At 35.4% G+C, this 23,150-nt stretch overlaps 1 protein-coding gene across 3 annotated transcripts in view; it reads right to left on the bottom strand.

Moving 5' to 3' along the window:
• Positions 1-23,150, bottom strand: part of LOC138703195 (chondroadherin-like) — a 438,940-nt gene that overhangs the window by 162,293 nt on the left and 253,497 nt on the right. Inside the window, exon 4 of one of the 3 annotated variants that reach the window (XM_069830884.1) lies at positions 19,422-19,480. The exons of the other annotated variants lie outside the window; for them this stretch is intronic. The gene's annotated coding sequence lies outside the window, so the exon portion shown is untranslated. The remainder of the gene's footprint in view (positions 1-19,421; positions 19,481-23,150) is intronic. 3 annotated transcript variants of the gene reach the window in all.

Here is a 23,150-nt window from a genome sequence, read left to right as displayed (position 1 = left end):
ACACATAGGTCATCGCTATGTTAAAATCGTTTGCACTCTGAAGAGGACAACCGTCTGGATCGCCACTCGTCCGCCGTAAACGAACACGAGATGGCAGTACAGTCGCTAATGCAATTCAAATGGGGATAATGAAGTGACTCCTTATGTAATAACTAGATGGCAGCGTAGTAAACCCGACAAAAGTTGTTAACGTCAAAGCCTATAAGGCCGATCTATCTAGGGTATATATGATCTATGGTGACATATACCTCAACGATTCGAGTGACTGATTAACAAACTTACAGAACACCTATAATTGTAACCTTTTCTTCGAACATGGTAACACTAATGGCTTTAAATTTTAATTATCAATACATACATCTAATTTTATGATTGGAACTTGTTATATAACGTCAAAAGATTCAAATAATGTGTTTATCACTTTATATCACTGTTAGTTTGAAAACTTTACAAAACGTTTTATCATATTAAATGACTTAGAACCACATTTCCTATCATATTGTTTTTAAACAGTTTTTATTTGTATTTATAATATGTGTATATATATTTTTTTCTTGTATTTCACCTATGCTCAATTTGTCAATTTATGACTCTCCACCTGAAGTTGATTTTTTTAAAATCTAAAATATTTGTGGATATATAATCTTGTGATGTCAAATAACAGAAAATTTTTTTCTGTATTAATTGATCAGTGTTGACTGAAATTATAAAACAATTTATTATTATATGAGAATAAGAGTTGAGTGATAATTATTATCAGTACAATTACACAACTTTGCAAAATCGTAAGGTAAAATATTGCTTAATAATGGAAAATTTTTCAGTAAAATTTATAAACATATGAATACAATAATTATAAAACTCAGCGATACCAATCAGCTAAAAGAGAGGCTTAATAATACTTAAAGAAAATTGCATTTGGTTTACTTTCATCTTCATCTTTCCAGAAATAAGGTAGCCTATATCGCGAGTCTATCGATTGGACTAGTAGATCGTCGACTTTCTAAGCTGGTAATCAATGTCCGAATTCTGATCGGTTTACGCGAAATTTGTAGATTAAGACGGTGTTTGGTCGAAGGTTTTCGCAGGTCATTGATTTTTTCCCCTACCGCTATTCTACTATTGTTCTATTAATCATAATAATCATCATACAGTGCGCTGTAGATCCCTCCCATTTTACACCAAGGGCAACGTTCTCCGCAAAGAGTACTTCATCTAGAGTGGGACAGGGATGAAATTTTACTGTCTATACCCGCATATTCAAAAATTGTTCCACGTATATCCTGTAATTTTGCAATACCATTTATTATATCAACTTGTCGTTATAGTGACTGAAATCTAAAGTGCAGAAATAATAAAGGAATTACGAGTATAGTTCTCTACTATAGGCAGACATTGATTCTTTAGGATGTCCAAATTAGAAGACTGAACAATACAGTTGAATGTTACAGGGAATAAACGTCTAGCGTATGAAGGATACAGATAAAGATGATGATGATGATGATGATGATTCTACTTCATTATATTTTCTGATAATTTAACTCTTAGGAGCCGTGTGTCAATTAGGTATAGTGGCCAGCTGGTATTATGGTCATGACGTGATATAATATGATATATATATATATATATATATATATACGTTGATATTATTTAATTTTATATAATATTAAGGACATTGCACTTGATTAAAACAATAAAACATGTTTTTTGTAATGTTTTATATTTCTTAAAAAAGGAGCAAAATCATTTCAACTGCAATCAACTGAAACCCCGTCAGCTTCCATGTGTACCATTACTCCGATTATTTTACATGGCACTCCCCATCCTTTACCACAGGCTGAATTGACAAGGATGAAATTTTACTGTCAATACCTGCATATTCAAAACTTTTTCCGCGTATATCCTGTAATTTTGCAGTATCATTTATTATTTCAACTTGTCGTTATAGTGACTGAAGTCTGAAATGTACAAATAATGAAGGAATTACGAGTATTTTACCGGTTATAGTTCTCTATTACAGGCAGATATTGATTCTTTAGGATTTCCAAAATTAGAAGGTTGAACAAAAAAGTTTAATGTTACAGGAAATAAACATCTAGCGTATGAAGGATACGGATAATGATCATAATTCTACTTCATTATATTGTTTGATAAATTACTGGTACGAATATCGTTCCTGGTAGCAATAATCTTACTTACTTACTTAGAAATGGCTTTTAAGGAATCCGCAGGTTCATTGCCGCCCTCACATAAGCCCGCCATCGGTCCCTATCCTATGTAAGATTAATCCAGTCTCTACCATCATATACCACCTCCCTCAGTTCCATCTTAATATTATCCTTCCATCTATGTCTCGACCTTCCCAAAGGTCTTTTTCCCTCCGGCCTCCCAACTAACACTCTATATGTATTTCTTGATTCGTCCATACGTGCTACATGCCCTGCCCATCTCAAACGTCTGGATTTAATGTTCGTATTTATGTCAGGTGAAGAAGACAATGCGTGCAGTTCTGCGTTGTGTAACTTTCTCCATTCTCCTGTAACTTCTCTCTGTTATTCTCTCAAAGTGAGAGTCTGCGTTTCACAACCATATAGAACAACCGGTAATATAACTGTTTTATAAATCCTAACTTTAAGATTTTTTACACCAGACTAGATGACAAAAACTTCTCAACCGAATAATAACAGGCATTTCCGATATTTATTCTGCGTTTAATTTTCTCCCGAGTGTCATTTATAGTTGTTATTGTTGCTTCAAGGTATTTGAATTTTTCTACCTTTTCAATGGATGAATCTCCAATTTTTATATTTCCATTTCGTACAAAATTCTGGTCACGAAACAATCATATACTTTGTCTTTTCTGGATTTACTTCCATAAAACAAAATGTGAAGTGCACAGTAATCTATGTGAACGAGGTGCTGTAAAACGAAGATAGCCAGCCTACTCTGCACTCTAATGGAAAAATGTTTAGTTGCTATGTAGTGGGTTGGCGAGTGAAGTTAATGCAATTGCAGTGCGGGTAAAACCGAAAGAAATCGCATTAACTCGTCCGTCAACCGCTAGATTACTGGGAAACATTTTTCATCAAATTGAACTAACCTTTTACAAGAAGCAGCGCCATTTAGAGTTGACTGATAGCTTAGGCAACGCCCACTGGTGACCTCCTTCAGTATTACACCGTCAGCTCAAAGATCAATTAAGTTCTTTATTCCAAAAAAATATTCTCCGCTGTGGCTAAAGGAATAGAATTTCTGCGCTGCAAATTAAGCGAGTCCGGGTTCTAACACAGGAAGAGAAGCAAAGGTTTATCTTCATCCCGTAAGGATTGTGAATATGTCCATCCCAGATTTCCAACATAGACAATGGATATTTTCCTTCCGTCTATAGAACTTGGTGGTTGCCCCTTGTGTTTTCTCATTTGTAGTCTATGCGGTGGTTTTTCGCCGTGGTGATCACACGGTCAGGGAAGTCCACACTGTGCATATGTTTAGTGTTTCAAGAGTATAGTCTATCCTGCACTACATTGCCTTTAATTTAGTGTCAATGGAGAAAGTAAAACGAGCAAAAAATAAACAAAATAAATAAATAAATAAATAAATAGATCAGTCAATAGATAAAAAAATAAAATCTATTGTTTCTGATAAAGCAGTCGTCGTCAGCACTCGCTGAAATGGGTAGAGTGCATGGAGGGTAAGGAACTCTGCTCCGTAGTGCACAAGGGATAGAGATCAGCATACCCGCCAGCAGCGACGATTGCACGCTAGGGCTGTGCCTTGTCCGCGGGTAAGAGATGCTAGCCCGAGCGTGCACTGTTTTGAAGACCGCTGTGATAAAGTGTTGCAACCAAAATTTCGTGTCCATTTTTCTTCCAAGTTGAATTTCGCTTCTGCATAATGTCCTTTGAAAAGCATTTTTATATGAAATATCACAATAGCTATTTGTGAAAGTTTGATAAATGTACCTACATAATCTCCATGCAAGCGAAAATGCAAAGGGCCGAAGTGAAATCGCTGAAATAAATGATAATTAATTTTCCTACTATGAGACATAGTTTCAGTCAAATTTATTACTTTTTCTAGGATTCCGTTTTTATATTAATACTATTTGAATCCATAATTTAAAAAATATGCTCCCCATTTTGCATCCTTTAGCGGTTTCAAAATAATTATTGTAACATGAAACAATCGTCAAGCTCAAGTATCCGATCTTGTGATATTACTGTTGATAAAATCAATGCAAGATAGTCGATCGTGACTTGAAAGAACACTTCTGTTAGATGAACACGAGTAGCATCTTGCCGGGAACTATGGGTTTATAAAGGAAAAATGTCCTGGACTAGTGACCATTTTCATTCAAATGAAAGATGTATACAAATACAAAAAGTACACTTTATTAAGTGTAAGTAGCTATGTCTATTAAACAACCTGTAATCTAAATGATAAAAATATGTATATATGAACTTTATTTCTTTTTACAAAATGGGCTTTTGTTTTCCGAAACACATCTCAATTTCAAGTGTGATTTGAGATTTTCGCGGTGAATGGTTCATTCTCTATTTGTATCATTCTTTTACCTTCAAACTACAGAAAAAAACATATTTTACAAACAATTTTAAATTAGTGTAACTCTGAAAATACTGAGAACAGGAACTATGTTTATATGACATTTTTTTGCTCAAAATGTCTTCAGAAATAAGCTCCGTGAAAGACGGTAAATCCTCGTGAATCACCCTGTATAGCAGAGAGATAAATCTCAATTTCTCTTTCGAGAATCAAATCGGGGTCCCTGTAAATTAAACTTGGCTAGTTTTTAAATTTTGACGGTAGGCCTACATAAACATTTCCAAGATACAAAACTACTAGACTTAAAGAATAACTATCCTGTGGCACTTTCAGCACTACTGTCTGAAAGCGAAATTGGACTCTTCTGTTACAACGATCATTAAGACAAAACAGTGAGAACTAAGCATCTATTTTGAAAAATAAAAGTAATGATGATATGATATAGACGAGATTTCTTGGAAGAACAGCTGGATACACTTTGTTAGATTACAAAGGAAATGACGAAACTATACAGGAACTAGGGATTGAAGTTATTCTGAACAACACTAATAAATACACGCTTAAGAAAACAAGATGACCTCTGAAAAGTCTGACAGACAAAGTTCATCTGTTTGCTAATTCACATCATTTGGGCTAATATTTGTAATGGATGACTGTGATTGTGGCAAATAAGAATATAACAGGTAGAATTAATATTAACGAGAAGTCAAATATCTCGGTAAAAACTGGAGTAAATTCGCACTCATAATAAGTTCATACTTTTGTATGATTGTACGAAAAGTATTACGTTGTTTCTCTATAAGCACATCACTCATTTGGATTAGTTTTTTATTTTAGTAGGTTATTTTACGACACTTTATCAACATCTTACGTTATTTAGCGTCTGAATGATATGAAGGACATAATGTCGGTGAAATGAGTCCGGGGTCCAGCACCGAAAGTTATCTAGCATTTTCTCATATTGGGTTGAGGGAAAACCCCGGAAAAAAACTCAAGCAGGTAACTTGCCCCGACCGAGAATCGAACCCAAGCCACCTGGTTTCGCGGCCAGACGTGCTAACCGTTACTCCACAGATGTGGACTTTGGAGTAGTGTACAAATAAATTATACTTTTTTTTTCTATTGGTCTTGATAGTATTATTGGCTACGGATCAAGCGATGAGGCTTCGATGCGTTTAAGGAGACTGAAAATGTACGACTTAACTCCAGTTAAGAATATTTTTAATATATTTTCTGAGCTATGTAATATCCCCAATGTAATTTAATATGCATTTATATTATGTAATAATAAGATAGGGACTAATATCTGATATAGGCCGATAATAAAAAACTTGAACTATCGATGTCATTATATTCAGAAGATATGTTACAAAGAGAATTGTTTAATCTTGATAAGATGGTTAACGGTTATAAATTGAATATTATATATATATATATATATATATATATATATATATATAGTGTGAACCGTAAGCAATGACATTAATTTCCGGTGATTATTCTTTGAGATATTTCAAACAAAAAAGTTTAATGTATTATAGACCTACTTATAATTCGTTTGTGAAGCTTGTAACATGAAGAAAATATCGAAGCAAATGTTATAGAGAATGGAACTGCAATATCGTAATCATCAAATTTACATATAAAATAACACAAAATCGGCTGGAACGGATTAAACATTTTAATATTGAGAACGTAACTCACACAACATTATTTGCTTCTCACCATTAAGTAATCATCAGTCGGAATGAAAGCTATTTTCGTAAAATGGTTTTTATGTTCAGTAAAGCAGGTAATGATTTTATTATGGGAATACCTGTTCACAAAATAATAGCAACGGCGTATGTATGAATTTAGGCATTAATATTAAGAATGATTTCAGAATAAACATTATAGAGAAATAAATGCATTTAAATCGATGAACTGTGACATAATTTACGAAAAGAGCTGCCAGAATAAAAAGAATTGAGTAGTTTTCATTATTCTTGTCGAAACGAAATCAGGCCTGTGAGAAGAAATTTCGTAGAGAGACTCTGTTCAAGTTATGAAGTTGTCAGTTTATGTTTTCTGTAATATAACAGTAAAAACTGAACATTATCAAGAGAAATGGAACAAGAACTGAAGCTCCAAAAATGACATTTATAATATCTTTAGCAGGCTACACGTTGACGGAGTGGCATAAACGTAAAAATATCATACAGAATATTATGAGAAAAAATATTTAGGATGATTCACGAGAAGTTCCTGCCATTTACGGAGCTTATTTCTGAAGGCATTCTGAGCAAAAAAGTCACCCTGTATATTAAAATAACTTTAGAAAAACGTAGAGCGTATGTCAATTACAATGATCAAAAGTAACGTAGATGGTTATTGTATTATATTGTATTTATTTACAGTTCATGGTATTCGTACATTGCTTCACAGCTAGAATATGGAACATGTCAAACGAAAAAAAAAAAAAAGAGAAAAAATCTTAATAGTGCTATAAAGTCTTAATTATAGTCACAGTCTAGTTGAAATATGTACAGAAGAGGTTTACAATATAGTCTACTAGTATAGTAGATTTAGTATCAATACTTAATACAACACAGAAATCCGTAGGAAGCCGAGAAAGAGATTGTGGGATCAATTTTGATTAGTGTTGGAACAGATTGAAATGTTTATTTCGTAATGTGGACCTAGGCCTATGTTAGGCCTATGTTTTATTTAACGACAATCGCAACTGCAGAGGTTATATCAGCGTCGCCGGATGTGCCGGAATTTTGTCCTGCAGGAGTTCTTTTACATGCCAGTAAATCTACTGACATGAGCCTGTCGCATTTAAGCACACTTAAATGCCATTGACCTGGCCCGGGATCGAACCCGCAACCTTGGGCATAGAAGGCCAGCGCTATATCAACTCGCCAACCAGGTCGACCGTAATGTGGAGATGATGAAGAAATGAGAATAGCAGAAAAAACCGAAGTACTCCCAGAAATCTACCTAATATTATTTCACTGTCACTTTACATGTAACACTACTCGCAAGATCATTCTGACGACGGTGGTGAAATGATGATGATGATGATGATGATGATGATGATGATGATGATGATGATGAGACGACTACAAACAAGCGCCACTCCACAGTAATTTTAGAGTCATAATTTGAAATTCTGTGACCGGTCACATGTATACCCAGATTCTTTCGCAAGATGTATTCCTCCGCACGAGAAGTGGAGTTAAAGAAGGCACTCGAGCTAAGTACGCTTCAGAGAAACAAATAACGCATATCCAAGTTGCTAGGAGAGTGGATCTGCAGCACGTGGATTGTCAAATCCTGGCCAAGTCTCGTGCAATTTGCATACAGAGCGTGTGTGAGGGGAGCCCTGAGGGTGCCATATCACAGCTACTCCTCCCCAGTAATGGGGCAACATCAGGGCTTCAGACTTTTTGCTAACCCCACACCTCCATCTTACAACACTCCCATGATTTCTTTAAATATATGCTGCACGCAACCGTTTTGAGATAAGATAAGCCAACTGTGTAGCAGAGGTTCGATTCACCACTGCAGTCTTGAGATGAACCGTTAGGGATTGTTTAGTTTGAACATGTCTTAGACATAGCATTGCACTATGAAAATACAGGGATATGCCATCTTCGTACAGAAACAGTAAGCCAACTCAAATGAATGGGTACAGTGGACTCCCTTAATAGGACCACGTTGGAACCGCGCGTTTTGGTCCAATAATGCGGCTGATCCTCTTAATCTGAATTAGATAGGCCTACATATACATGTAGTGTATTTGTCCCTCTAAGCTTTGTCCTAATATCCAGCTTTATAGGACCAAAACGCATGATCCCAACGTGGTCCTATTAAGCGGAATTCATTATACTTTGTAAAACAACTTGATTACTTTTATTATGTTTTCAGGGAAAAATAGTTCATTCATCCTGTCAACCCAACAAAATATGAGGAATGTCGAATCAAAACACGCTAAGTTAATATCACTTTCTTAAAGATTTCCCCTCCTTTTTATGGCGATGAATCAATCTGTGTTGTTAGTTTGCTTCATCATCATCATCATCATTATCCGTCACGAATTAGGCCCGTGTAGACCTGTTTCGGCCCTCATCTAGCAGTCTTCTAAAGAGTCTTCCTAACCGTCGATGTCCTCTGGGTTGATATTGCATATTCATTTTGGGGATTCTTGAATTGTTCATTCGTTTTACATGGTGTAGCCAATTTAGTTTGTATCTGTTTATTTTTTTCTTCTACTGACTCTACTTCTAATTGTTCCGATATTTCTTCATCCCTTTTTCGATCTAAAAGAGTATATCCTCCTGTCCGTCTGAGAAATTTAATTTTCGTTGCTTTCATTCTGCTCAAATCTCTTTTCCTTAAAGTCCAAATCTCACTTCCGTATAAAAGGGAGGATAATGCTAGAGTATTATATATTTTTGTTCTTGTGGATTTTTGTATTAATTTATCTTTTAATGTATTATTTATTATTCCTAAAATTTGTATAAATTTGGTGATTTTCTTGTTCACATCTTTTTCATTTTGATAAGATATTTCACAACCCAGATAGTTTGCTTCAAAAAGTAAACAATTCTCTCTCCTACTTTACATGAGCCTTGAAATACGTCTCAGAGTAAGCAGTCTGGTTCAAAAGCATTGTTTAATTAATACTGTTCTCTCTTGAAAAGTATTTTCGTGTTGACTGACAAGGAAACCTTCCGAAAATGCAACTCGCAGTGAAGAATGTAACTTATTGCAGTTTAAAGATCTACTAAAGACATATTCATTCCCAAAAAATTCGCTACCCATGCCAAGGGGTTGAAGTAAGATGAGGCTATAAACATGCCATGGAGTATATTAGAGAAGAGCACTTTTTACTAATATTCCCATACACTGAAGAAAAATTAGAAATATTAAGACATTTACTATAATTACTGATGCTTTTCAACATGCCACAGGCAAATCTTTGATGAGACAGCGCTGTAAACAAAACGTAGAAGTGCAGTGAGCACATCTGAATACTCTCAATCCGTTACACATCGAACAATGACTGCCTACGAATGCTTCAAAACAATTTTCCAGCAATGTCCAACACTTTCCCGGTCTTTCATGCAGATAACCGCATCTGAAGAAAGAAAACCTGATTAATGTCTTGAAGGTCTCACAGGCAATCATTGTTCGATGTGTAACGGATTGAGAGTATTGAGATCTGCTCACTGCACACTAGGTCATTCGTTATCTCGTGAAACCAAATGCTGCCGTGCGCCGTAGTAAATCGTCGTTGTTCCTACAATAACTCCTATGTGACATTTTATCAATTTTCAGATTTTTTGCTCTATTAAACAACTTAAATAGTGATACAACAAATAATAAAATTTCCTATTTGTAATTATATTTCTTTGTTTCGAAAATGCAAGAATTCACAATCTACGGCTGCCATAGGATGAATAAATGTGTTTTTTCTTCCTACCGAAAAATTTTATATTTTGCATATATTAGTTATTGCAGGAACAATAACGATATAATAAGAACCTTAGGGGGAGTGAGTGAGCTCGCTAGCTACAAGTAGAGGCGTAGCGAGGTAGGAAAGCTTCTCAGCCCACTTTCTTCTTCCCCTAACGCGCAGGTAAGTTTCATGAAATAACAAATGGCCTATACCACTTGGGGAGAGCAGTTGCAATGGTACGTGGTTTCGTCTATCATTTCACCGTGGTACATGTGGCAACAGGGCATACAATTTAAACACATAAGATTGAAACCTGCATACTTTCAACAACATTACTCTATATATACATCTTGATTACACAACTTTTAACACTGTATCACTTCGGAATATGTGCTCACTGCACACTAGGTCATTCGTTATCTCGTGAAACCAAATGCTGACGTGCGCCGTAGTAATTCGTCGTTGTTCCTGCAATAACTCCTGTGTGACATATTTATCGATTTTCAGATTTTTGCTCTATTAAATAACTTAAATAGTGATAAAAGCAATAATAAAATCTCCTATATGTAATTATATTTATTTGTTTCGAAAATTTACTCTTTGACTCTACACCCGCACAGGAAACCAAGACCAACAACGATCAGTTCCGAAGATGACCGAAAATAGGTCGAAACATGTTAAGGGGAGAGGATGGTATTTTTTTTAACCTTTTTCCTATTTGGTGTAAATTATTAATTTTTTGTATGTAGAGAGCTCATAGCTGTGGCAACTCAACCGAATAAAAATATTTTGAAAAAAATTATTTGGGAGCCCAAATTTGAAAAAATATACCCAATACAGAATTGTATTAAAACCGATATATCTAAACCGTTTTTAAAGATAGATTCCAACAGTTTTTGTAATGTGTGTTCTAAATTTCTTGCATGTATCTTTAATAGTTCAGAAATTATAACCATTTTGTCTGGCAAAAAAAAAAGGAAGTTACTGGAAACCGATAAAAGCGGGCGTGTGATTTAAAAATCCATAGCGCAGGAAGTTTAAAAATGACGTCTCAACATCCGATAAGTGCACAAATACTCACAAAATATTATGCAATGCATTCCACACATATCAAAGGGTATTTTAAAAACACAAGAACGTTCTTATCATACATATTCCGAAACATTACTCTCTTAAGTGTTTGCGTAGGCTTCCGCGGCTGGTGTACATGATGTGTGGATAAGCTTCAGGGCTTTTACCGCGTTGTCTTGGTGTTATTGGCTGACGTTTCGACCGCTGTGTTGTGGCCATCTTCAGAGCAGTTGTTGGATAAGGAAATAGTCTGCCAGCTCTTATATATATAGTAGTCTCGATGGGGGGTAGAAGCCCTGAAACTTATCCACACACCATTACTCTCTTAAATTTTTCGTTGTATACACTAATCATGGAGTTCGTATATGGGACCGGACTTCTGCATCACTCTGTATATTTTACAATAAGAAACTATGTATTAACTTCGTGATACCGATTTTTGTAATGTTCTTTATGTTCCCACAAAATAGACTGAACTCAACTATTCTTCTATATATTACGGATTTCCCAATTATCTTTAGTGATTATTTTAAAATGTGAAACTACGAGTTGCTTTGCGGAGGGATTCAGTAACATTGATTTGCATTGAGCTGGTATCAACTGCCTCAAATGTGTGTGCCTAATTCCCCCGCATTCCAGAAACACGAGACTCTGAAACAGTGCACCACATAGAGTGCCCTCGTTTCATGTTACTTGCGCGTGCTGCTCAGGCTGACAGACTGCATTGAAGCGGCAATTGAAAGTAAACCCGAAAGGTTATTATAAAACTTTATTTCAGTAAGCGATATGCATTCAAAACCGCATGCAAAAAGCCATTACATTTAGAAAATTCGAGCTTTGTGATGATTGTAACAAAGGATGTTCGTTAACACTATTGAGAGATTCAGTACAAATACATATTTCAGGGTTTACTGCAATAGAGCCACGAATTTTCATCTCTTTGCTAAAAAATAACTTGCATCAAATAAACATTTCAGTTTGTGTTAAAAATGTTCAGATTTAAGCATAGTTGAAATAATAAATGTATGGAGAGAATAACATTTTGAAATGACATTGAAAAACGATTAGAATGTTTAGGAATTAAATCTTACGAAGGAACCTACCACGACATCACAACCGCCTCCACTTGAAAGATTTTATAGGTACGGTTAAATACTATACAGAAAAGTGTCCTACAAAATGGAGCTGACAGTACAATATGTTAGGAGAAGAGTGATTAAAAAACAACAAGAAATTTCCGTTATAATAACAGAGTATTCATTATACTTTGTCGTCAGCGAACACAGCCAGATGTGTCACCATTTACACTACGCTAGAGGCAAATTGGTGACACATAATTTACTATTTAATTAGATCAATGTCTACTATGAACTGTATGCCATATGACTGTTAAGCACTAGTGAACAATTTCCCGTTCTCTCTGTCCATACATATATAGTACGACGATGGATATCAAGGACAGAATGTTTGTACTACTTACAGTTTATAGCTCAAGTCCATAAGAAAAATCGTATGATTACAGAGACTTTTTGAAGATCGTGTGCTCCAATAGCTTGACAAAAAGACTACTCATATGCAGTTTTCGAACTACTTTTGGAAGCTTGTATTTTGCACTTTAAGCTACAAATTATAGCTAATATTTAGCACTGAATATTAAACAGTACGTATGACTTTTCAAAGTTATTCGACCCTATTGATTTTGTGGACTGTTTTAGATGTACCTATTTGGTTGTGTTTGTATGTTTATTTCGACTATTACACTTTTACTACATCATACTACTTTTGACCAATAAAAAGGTACGAAAGGACGTCTTTCAACCAATCATGGCTGCTAATCGCACAATTTTATCGCTTCCCTAGCATTTGTTTAATTTTATCACTTCCTTAGCATTTGTTTGTTTTTATCACTACCCTAGCATTTGTTTCTTTGTTTTCAAACATTTAAAACTGCAAATTCTTTACGATACTATAAAACATGATTTGCGATCGTAATTTGTTTCCCGCATAGATAATCGGCTGAAAATGGCGGTTCCGTACAAACCTGAGAAGATAAAAAGAGGTTTAAACATTTTGGTGAAGTAATATTAGTGAAATAGAATTTTAGTAAATCAATTAATATCTATTTTATTGTATTAGAGTACTTTATTTCATCTAATCTTTATATACTTTCTCCTGTTTTTATCACTTTCCTACCATTTGTTTCTGTGTTTGCCAACATTTCAACTTGCAAATTCTTTACGGTACTATAAAACATGTTTTACGATAGTCGTTTGTTTACAGCATAGCCAGACAACTGAAAATAACAGTTCCGTTCAAACGATTTGGTGAAGCTAATATTAATGAATTTCATTAAGTCAATTAATATTTTATTGTATTAGAGTATTTTATTTCTTCCAATCTTTATATGGCCTATTTCCTTCTAATCGTATAATATTCAAATAAATCCCACTCGAGTTTTGATTTTCTCTAGATAAATCAAAACGTCTGTGAGATTACTGTTGATAAAAATATTTTAATGTATACTTTACAATTTCTAAGGAAATATATACTTTCAGTGATCCAATTAAACTCCTCGGAAATTCCGCAAGTGTAGAGGGTCAATACTGAAATTTTTCCTTAGTCCCAAGAATCATTGTTTTCTGTTAGTTAAGAATATAGCCTATACATTTTTGTTCAGTTATGAGCGTTCGAAATCCTTCAAATCTACTTTTAATAATTGAACAAATTATTTATTTATCGTCCCGCGTCAACTTTCCCTTCAAAAGTAATTGAAGATATAGCCTATGGCTCCAAAAATGATAAAGTAATGATGTAAATTTTATTTTTCTTGTCTATATTGGGACTTCTTAAAATAATAGATTCACTATGCAACATGTCTTTACGTAGAACAAAGTGTGAGTGCAATCACCTGTCGATAGGTGCATAGCTTTACTGTAGCTGCAAATCTTTACATATAACTACGTGCGGGTGGTGCGAGAAATGAAATGAGATTGTGTATGCAATCATCGTTTATTGAGCGATAAATCACGGCACTCTATGGTCCGTCCCAGGAAACTGTGGAGTAGAAAGACGAAACAAGACTTCTGCGCAAGTGTTATGTGGTAGGGCTACGGCCAATGACTGCTCTGGAGGGAGGCATTGCTGGAATGAAGCGAGCACTCGCTTGCAGTAGGGGATAATTTCTATCTAAACTCTAACACGAGCATCTTACACCTTAACGGACTCGAGCTGATGCAGCCCGCAATACACTTCGGCACAGATAGACTCCGCCCCCATATGAGCGAATTTACTCCACAGATTCCTGGGACGGACTATACGGACTCAAAGGAATCAAGCACTGCAATAACAGGGCAATAATGTGATAATATGATAAAGTATGTGGTGGCTGCATCGTAAGAAATTCCAAATTTCTTACGAAGATCATGTCAATGGACGAGCCGCCGAGAATCGTAGGCGCAGTTGTCGAGATGACCCTCAAACCAAACGTGTCGTGCATGAAGTCGAGGAAGGCGGCGTTCTAGCTTCTGGATAAGTCTATGTTGAAATCACCGACATGTCGTGGGAATGCAAGGAGAACAAGGGGAATAGCAGGAGAACAAGAGGTATATAAGGAAAACATGGAAAATGCAAGCAGTAGGTGCGAGAAAGGGTTGCATATTTACGTAACGATCAATTCGCAAGTTAGTATTCCCTCGTGCCATAGTTCTACGTCAGAAATCGCTACTTTCGTACTTGATGCTAGATACATTTTTCGTCTGATTAAGGTTTGACTGATATGTACATCTATTATCAGGAAATAGGCCTATAACTCACTTGAAGATATGTGTCAGAGGAAGAACAATTTTATTTTTTGTATACATCTGAAGTCTGATTAAAATCGGTGATATTTGCAATGAAGGGGGAAAGGAACTGATCACCCTATCGCATTATTTCCTGGCTTAGGTGTCTCATAAGTGGTGCCTTGTAGGTGATTTTGCATATATGTATGTCTTTTGTGAAATGTCTCGTAAAAGAGCAAGAACATTTCCACTGTGTAGAAGATAGTACAGCGACGTAGAAACTAAACGAAAATTTTCAGAATAACGTTCATGACACTCCGCAAAAAAGTCTAATAGCTCATGTAACATGACACCTACGAAAGGTGAAATGTGGGAGATTAGAATTTAGTAGAAAATATTCTTTTTAATAAATATATACTTGATAGCCGTCCCAACCAGGATTTAATAATCGGCCTCCTTTTCAATTCTAAAGAATATTTATATTTAATTCAATTTTTTCTTTAATAGAAACCCTAATTAGGTAGGCTATCATTGAAAACTTTATTGTAAATGCAACAAACAATTTAGGCTACAAGACAAATTATATTTTATAAAGATTATAAATGATGATTAATTAAAATAATTATAATAATGATGATGATAATAATAATAATAATAATAATAATAATAATAATAATAATAATAATAATAATAATAATAATACTGGGACGAAAAATAACATTAAACACGAAAGTTATGTGATCACCTCTAATTTCCAGGTACTACCTTATGAAAGCAGGAGAGTGGAAGATCTGAGTAAATTGTGCAGGTCTGTAATTTAACCACAAACTGATGACAACAAACCTACAATAGCGACCTACTTCCTTTACGGCTCGTCCTTTTGCCGCACAGTTTCTGTGAAATCTAAAATCATCCGTACGCTAACAAATGTCCGAGGTAACTGAAATACGGTGACATTTCCACGGACTTTATGTGAAGATCGAGAAAAAAATACTGTTTACTGACATGACTATGAATGGAATAGGTATTTCGCCGAGCTTTACTTAGCATAAAAGATCAAGCTTGTTAAAACATTCGTGACATAAATAAATAACTATTCAAAAACATTTACTACGAAATGTGTAATCTACAGAAGTATCTATTCAGATAATGATGTGATTTCCAGGAATACATTTTCTATTCCGATCACTCTTTGAACACACCAGAATGTCAAGTCAAACAACAAAACTTTGGTTTGCATGTTAGAGTAATACTAATGCAACCTTTTACTCGTTTTAGGGACACTGTGCAGCATCGGACTCTGCTTTTAGTCAGGGATTTGATTTCATACTAGCTCGCTCTGTTTCTACAGGGGTGTAAGGGGTATAACTACCGTCGTTTTTACAGTCCTCGGGGGAAGGTCTACACGATCAAAAATATTCCTACAACATAGGGTCAAAACTTGATAGTTTTCCCAGAAAAGAAATACATTTCTTTGTTATTTTGAGTTATACTGCTTAAATCGTTAGTAAAATTACGAAAACAACTACATCAGTAGGCATACCTAGCAAAGCGTTAATATTAGTTTAAATAAATATTTGTGTCCTATTATGTTTTCGTGAAATTAAATAAAATTGCATGCTTAAATTTATTAATATTCTGGCGTGAGAGACGTGGCAACGTGTTCAGCAGGCAGTACTCTCCACAGACGTAAGTACGAGTCAGCTGAGTTCAAGCTCCCTGTCCATAGCTCTACTGCCGAGCGGATGGCAGTTCCGTACAGGGTATTCAATAAACAACTTACAACGTCATTCACAGTTTAGAAATATTATATATTATTAATTTATGGAAAAAGTCGTCGTAATTCAAGTGAGACAAGAAGATATACCGTCAACGTTTTTCTCAAAGAAGGTTACCTAATCGACGAACGTATGTAGCAGTTTCTCAACGATTTTTAGAAACTAGAAGTCTCTTACCCAGTTTCGAAAATCACACAACCAGAAATTTGTTTAAAAATAATACTGCTTTACGGAAGCGGGAGAGATTAAAATTTAAAGTTCGTGTGATTTTGTGCAGAACACAATTATTGTTTATTTTTTGGACGTACAATAAAAATGGAGCAATAACGTTCTATTAACGAGATTGAAAGTTTGTATTTCTGTTCGTTTTATGTAAACAATGGTCCACCTCTGCATTAGAACAGAGCATCTGTTTTGTACCGGTATGTCTGTATCCACTTTAGCTGTACTGTATACTTCTTTACCCCCTCCTCCCCAATCAGCAACGTTGCCAAACGTCTAATATTGTAAACTTTAATAATTAGTTAAATATTGCAATTAGAAAAAAATTGTAAGGACATTTTTTCTTCCTTATGACACGATGATCATCAGTTAAAATAATGATACTTATACCCCTTACATTCTGTGTATTAACTGTATTTCGCCATAATGTTAATAGTTGACAGTTCCGATTAACGGCTTTCTCTAACTAAAGGATTGTGCACAACGTTATTGGTACAGGCATAAAGAGAGCCTATCGCTTACATAGTCTTGAGTATAAAGTCCAACTGAACATTGTCTCGATTCCGAACAGTTACGATATTCTCAGAAATAGTCTTTTGGCAATTCCATCGCGTCCTGAAGCTTGACATTTTGAAACATTTCGGAATTATATCGTGTACAGGTTCCATTATCAGGGCAGAAAGGTACGATCAGAAGGGTCATCTACTCTCTTGGGCTAGTTATGTCCGGCTACTCCAGGCAATAGCTCAACAAGTAGGCTAATACAAATCTTAAGTTCTCCAACAGATAATATCAACTTCATACTTCCAAAGATCAAAAAATGAACTATAGACTCTCAATAAGGATGGCGAGACCTCATATAAGAATATATAGGCCCACGTATTTTTCAATGTTAACAGTATTCATCAACTATTGACGAAAATGACCATGAAGTCATTTAAATATGTGCTCCTACATACATGGCTTGAATGTCTTAAATGAAGGTAGTAGACTATTGATAATACAATGAGAGGAGTTCGGCCGGCACCGTGGATCGTGTCCTGGTATAGCTCAGATGGAAAGAGCATTCAGCGCGCACAACTGAGAGATCCTGTGTTCGATTCCCGGTGCCGGAACGAATTTTTCTCAAATGAGTAGACATCTCAAAAGTAAATTGAAAATATAAACAATGAATAATATAAAAATATTATTCTCAAGGGAAATGGGTAGTGATTCCTGTACGTTTAAAGCATTTCAATACGAAAATCTACTCCAGTATTTCTAGGCTTTAGTGCTCAGAGTGGAATAACTGTCATGGTTATACAGTAACTAATTATGAATTGAATTCAGTGGTATAAAAGACAACTAATTTCTTATACAAGTGCAAAAAAATGTCCTAACTGATAACCTGTTTTCCCACTTTGCTAAATGTAGCTCAAACGGTTTTAGTCGGTTATTTAACGACGCCGTATCAACTACTGAGCTCAAACTTCAAACGTGCCTATTACTTGCTACAATCTTCACTCATATTCTTTGTATTTTTCTAAGTTATCAAGTGTATAGTAACTTCTAAAGCAATATTTAGTTAAATATTTCATCCTTAGTGAAACAGAAAAAAATTATACCTTTTCCATTTTTTTTGTCTTATGTATGTGATATTTATAAACCTATGGATCTAGTTTGTAGAACACAGACTTCAGAAAACACTGTAAAAGTTTCATGTACTGTAAATAGATTCAATAATGTCGAAGAAAAATGCACTTAAGTTTGAAAAAATTGCATTTAAAAAAAGAAAAAGTATGTATGAATTACATACGTCGCTATATTTAAAGAGACTATTTAAAGGGCTTATCTGCAGAGATACGCCATATTGTTTTAAAGAGCAAGTTTTTCACTTTTTTTAACACAAAATACAAAATCAGGGTGCGCACCCCAAATCACTACCCAGTTCCCTTAAGGCTATTACCTCAACTCATCCTAAACAATAAAGACGTAATATCGTCTAAAAAGGTTAAGGTATCCCCTTGCACTACATATGGAAGTATAGGAGTCATGAAGATAGATTTCCCATGCTTTCATGGCCAAAGCACTAGAATCAGGTAGTGTGGTTGCCACCACAGTCCTACTGCCGCGCCGTTTAAGGCTGGTTCACAATAAACCGGGAACGGAAACGACAACGAGAACGAGAACGGAAATATTGTTAAAATAAACGTATTTAAATGTGAGAATTCACAATTAAACTATTGTGAGTGTTCCCATTTAAATACATTTATTTTAACATTATTTCCCTTCTCTTTCTCTTGTCGTTTCCGTTCCCGGTTTATTGTATACCAGCCTTTACTCCCGGGAAAGACACGGTACTCACTTAGATAAGAGGCTGAGTGAATCTCGGGGCCGTTCTGGAAATTTTTACAATGAAAAAATCCCACCAACACCTAAGATTGAACCCAGGATCTTTCAGTCCGTAGCCAATTACAGTACCAACTCAGCTACTCGGTCCGCTATACAGTACCGTGTAATCTTCAATGTTACAATTATTTAAATAGATTAGAATTTAAAAAAATGAAGAGGTATTAGACTTACATTAGTACAGCTCTACTGTATGAAGTGCAAAATTGTTCTGGAATATCCCATGGACTCACCTGGAAGGAAGAACACACATTGAATTAGACAAATGTTTGTTTTATATCATTCTTTTGTATCAGGTTCGACTTGTTCGTCTTTATCAGTACCAAACTTAAAAAAAAAATAATTATTCTTTCATCTATTCACGGGACCCCTGACATCTAAGTAGGCCTATTTTAATAACATTCTGGGAAGTGTCTCTGTTGACATTCTTAAAATGCACGAGTACCATTCTTATTCTAATTTTACCAGATTTTACATTATTTCTATTAAATTAAATAACAACCATTTCTTTTCGTATGTATTAACCTCTTTATATGCGGAGGAATTATACATTTTAAACCTCGTGTTGAGAAATAAAACCTCCAACATTTTGTAACTTATTGCACGTTACAAAAATCCGGGAAATATTACCCAAGACCAGAAAGGTTGCTCACTCTGTTGGGTCAATTTTGTCTGACTGGCTCAAATGAATGAACCATTATCAAACCAGTACCGTCATTTCCCATAACTATGGTCCTGGAACATGCAGCTCATGCATTATGTCCAGACACTCCCCCACTCTTCCTACTGAGCTGTGGACGAGATCGGATGAGTCTACTTACGAATTATATGGGAATGGGTTAGCCTTTGCCTTGAACTCGGTAGACACACGCCCGATCTTCCCGTCTACTCCTACCCCCTCCACAGTAAAGTTGTTCCCCTACTGAGCATCGCGAGTGTCTTGACAAAATGCATAAGCTTTAACTATGGTCCACGTTACAATTATTCAAAGAACATTGTAGAAGTAACATAGACCGTTTGTAGATAGCTGCAATGACTTGACTTCAAACTACAGAGCAGCAAAAATATAGATAAACGAGGTACTACCTCAGGTTGCGGATAGAGGAGACGGCCTCCAGATATGGAGGGTAGCTGCGAATATATTGAATAAGCAGTCGTGGACAGCCGATAAGTGGTGGTCCTCCAGCTTGGGGGTTGGGCGAAGGGCTAACAACCCATCACCGTAAAAAACAGCTTGTTACGAATTCCTACAGTAAGCCTCGGAATAGGACTGATTCTCTGGCACGACCACAGCAAGAGACGTAGATGGGAGGATAATATTAAAATGGATTTGAGGGAGGTGGGGTATGATGATAGAGACTGGCTTAATCTTGCACAGGATAGGGACCGATGGCGGGCTTATGTGAGGGCGGCAATGAACCTTCGGGTTCCTTAAAAGCCATTTGTAAGTAAGTAAGTAAGTACTACGTTATGGAGTACAAAATTTGAATGAACCATAGTTATGGGAAATTACGGTACTGCTGAAGTCGCCTATTCTATTGACCTCATATATTTAGTTCATTCGTTCGGACTAGACATACCAAATGGACCCAATGGATTAGGCAACCATTCAAGTGTTGAACATTATTACCTATCGGTAGATGATGAAAGCTACAAGGGATCCGATACGATAGAAGAGTAAAACTTTCTCTCTTTTCAATTAAAAAGTACATTGGTCGTGCCACATTTTGATTACTGCAACATACAGTATTACTGACATAAATTCTGATTTAGGTCAAAGTTTACAAGGAGTAAGCCTATAATATTCCTCTATTCGTTTCATATGTAACATCCGTAAATATGATCACATTACACCTTTTCTTGAAGCTATTCAGCGGGTAAGCTTACAGGACCGAAGATACATTGCACTACCATTAAAATAGTGTCGTAACTCGAAAATTTTGATTTGTAAAGATATGCTATTTCCTAGTAAAATACTGCTGTAAAAATATTTTAATAAATAGGTACTAAAACATTTGATAATTTACTATTTTATTATAAGAATTTCATACCTCCAAGCAGTAAAATAGTGTTGGAAATAATTTACGAAAGTAGTATGTGAATTTCGACATACGACAGTATTTTACTGGGGATGAGACATGTACTCAATAATATTCCAATATCGCATACTGAACACTTCTTCTGTAAATAATCTCTCAGTACGCTTGACGTTCTTGTCTTCTTTTCACAGTCTGGAAATTGGTTCTAAACATGATGCTTTATTATCTGTCTTACCATAGATCATCTCACTATTGTTTCTCCTTTACAGTAACAGCAGTTCGTTTCTGGAACTCCCTATTCAGCTCCCTCAGGTGCACACCTGTGGACTAACGGTTAGCGCGAAACCAGGTGGCCCGGGTTATCCCCCTTTGGTCTTTGGTTTCTTCCGAGGTTTTCCACAGCCGTGGGACTGAAGCCGGATGGTCTATGGCGAGTCCTCGGCATCAACCTCTTTGATTTGACTACCCACCTTTGATTTGATTACCTGGTTGGGTTTTTCCGAGGTTTTCCCCAACCAAAAGGCAAATGCCGGGTAATATTTTGGCGAATCCTCGGACCTCACCTCACCTCATTACATCTCGCCAAAATATTGTAAAAAATTGTAAAAATTGTAGAAAATTACTAAATTGTAAAACTGTAAAAATTTGTAAAAATTGTAATTGTAATATTGTAAAATTTTGACTTGTTCCACATCTTAAAGCTTCATTGCTCATGTAAGATCTATGGAATAAAATAAATGAATGAATGGATGTTTCCCGGTCGGGGCAAGTTACCTGGTTGAGGTTTTTCAGGGGTTTTTCCTCAACCCAATATGAGCAAAAGCTAGGTAACTATCGGTGCTGAACCCCGGACTCATTTCACCGGCATTATCACCTACATTTCATTCAGACGCTAAATAACTTAAGATGTTGATAAAGCGTCGTAAAATAACCTACTAAAATAAAAAAAAGCTCCCTCAGGAAATGTCGAATAATTTCAGAATTTAAAAGAAAACTATAGCTATATGTGTGCAATAGTAAGCCACACATATCTTAAAACTTAGGTGTTATTTACCTATCAGATTTTTACATTTAGTTACATTCGAAGGGCACGGGAAAAAAAGGAGCCAACCCACAGCAAGTTAGTTTCGAAAAAAAGCTATTTTAAAGTTTTAGAAATTTCTATAGTTATTCAAAGTTGTATGTGAATGTGCATTAAACTCTGCTGAAATATTGTGTGGAGCATTCAGTTTTGTTGAGAAGAGAGTTTCTACGTAAATTCCCTTTTTAAATATTTTTCTTACACAGCAGAAGGATAGTATTTTACACATACTAATTTTCATTATTGTCCAAGTTACAGTAATGGAGGGAAAAAATGTTGAATATTTTCAAAATTTTAAAGCTGTAATCTGTACCTAATCACTTGGGCCATATTCATAGACATTCTTAGCGCGGGCTTCCGGTTGATGATCAGCGAACTAACGATTTTCGTATTCATAAACCAGTGTTAGTGATATGATATGATATGATATGATATGATATGATATGATATGATATGATATGATATGATATGATATGATATGATATGATATGATATATGATATGATATGAATCCTGTACAAGTAATCACTCGATAACCGGGGCTAGTTTAGCACGCTCGTAGCGCGGACTAGCGAAATGTCTATGAATAGCGGTAAAAATATCTTTTTCATATAGAAGAAAGATAGTATTTCACACATACCAATTGTCCCTATTGTATAAGATACAGCAATGGAGAAAAAAATGTTGGATATTTTCAAAAATTTTACTGCTGTAAGCTGTACATAACCCCTTAAGGAAACAAAATTCTTATTTCCTCAAATATTTTCAGTTTTATTAATAACAT

Source organism: Periplaneta americana, chromosome 7 (genome assembly GCF_040183065.1).
Source record: "Periplaneta americana isolate PAMFEO1 chromosome 7, P.americana_PAMFEO1_priV1, whole genome shotgun sequence".
Lineage (NCBI taxonomy): Eukaryota > Metazoa > Arthropoda > Insecta > Blattodea > Blattidae > Periplaneta > Periplaneta americana.
The sequence above is the reverse complement of the archived record's forward strand: the minus strand, read 5'-3'. Positions and strand labels throughout refer to the sequence as shown.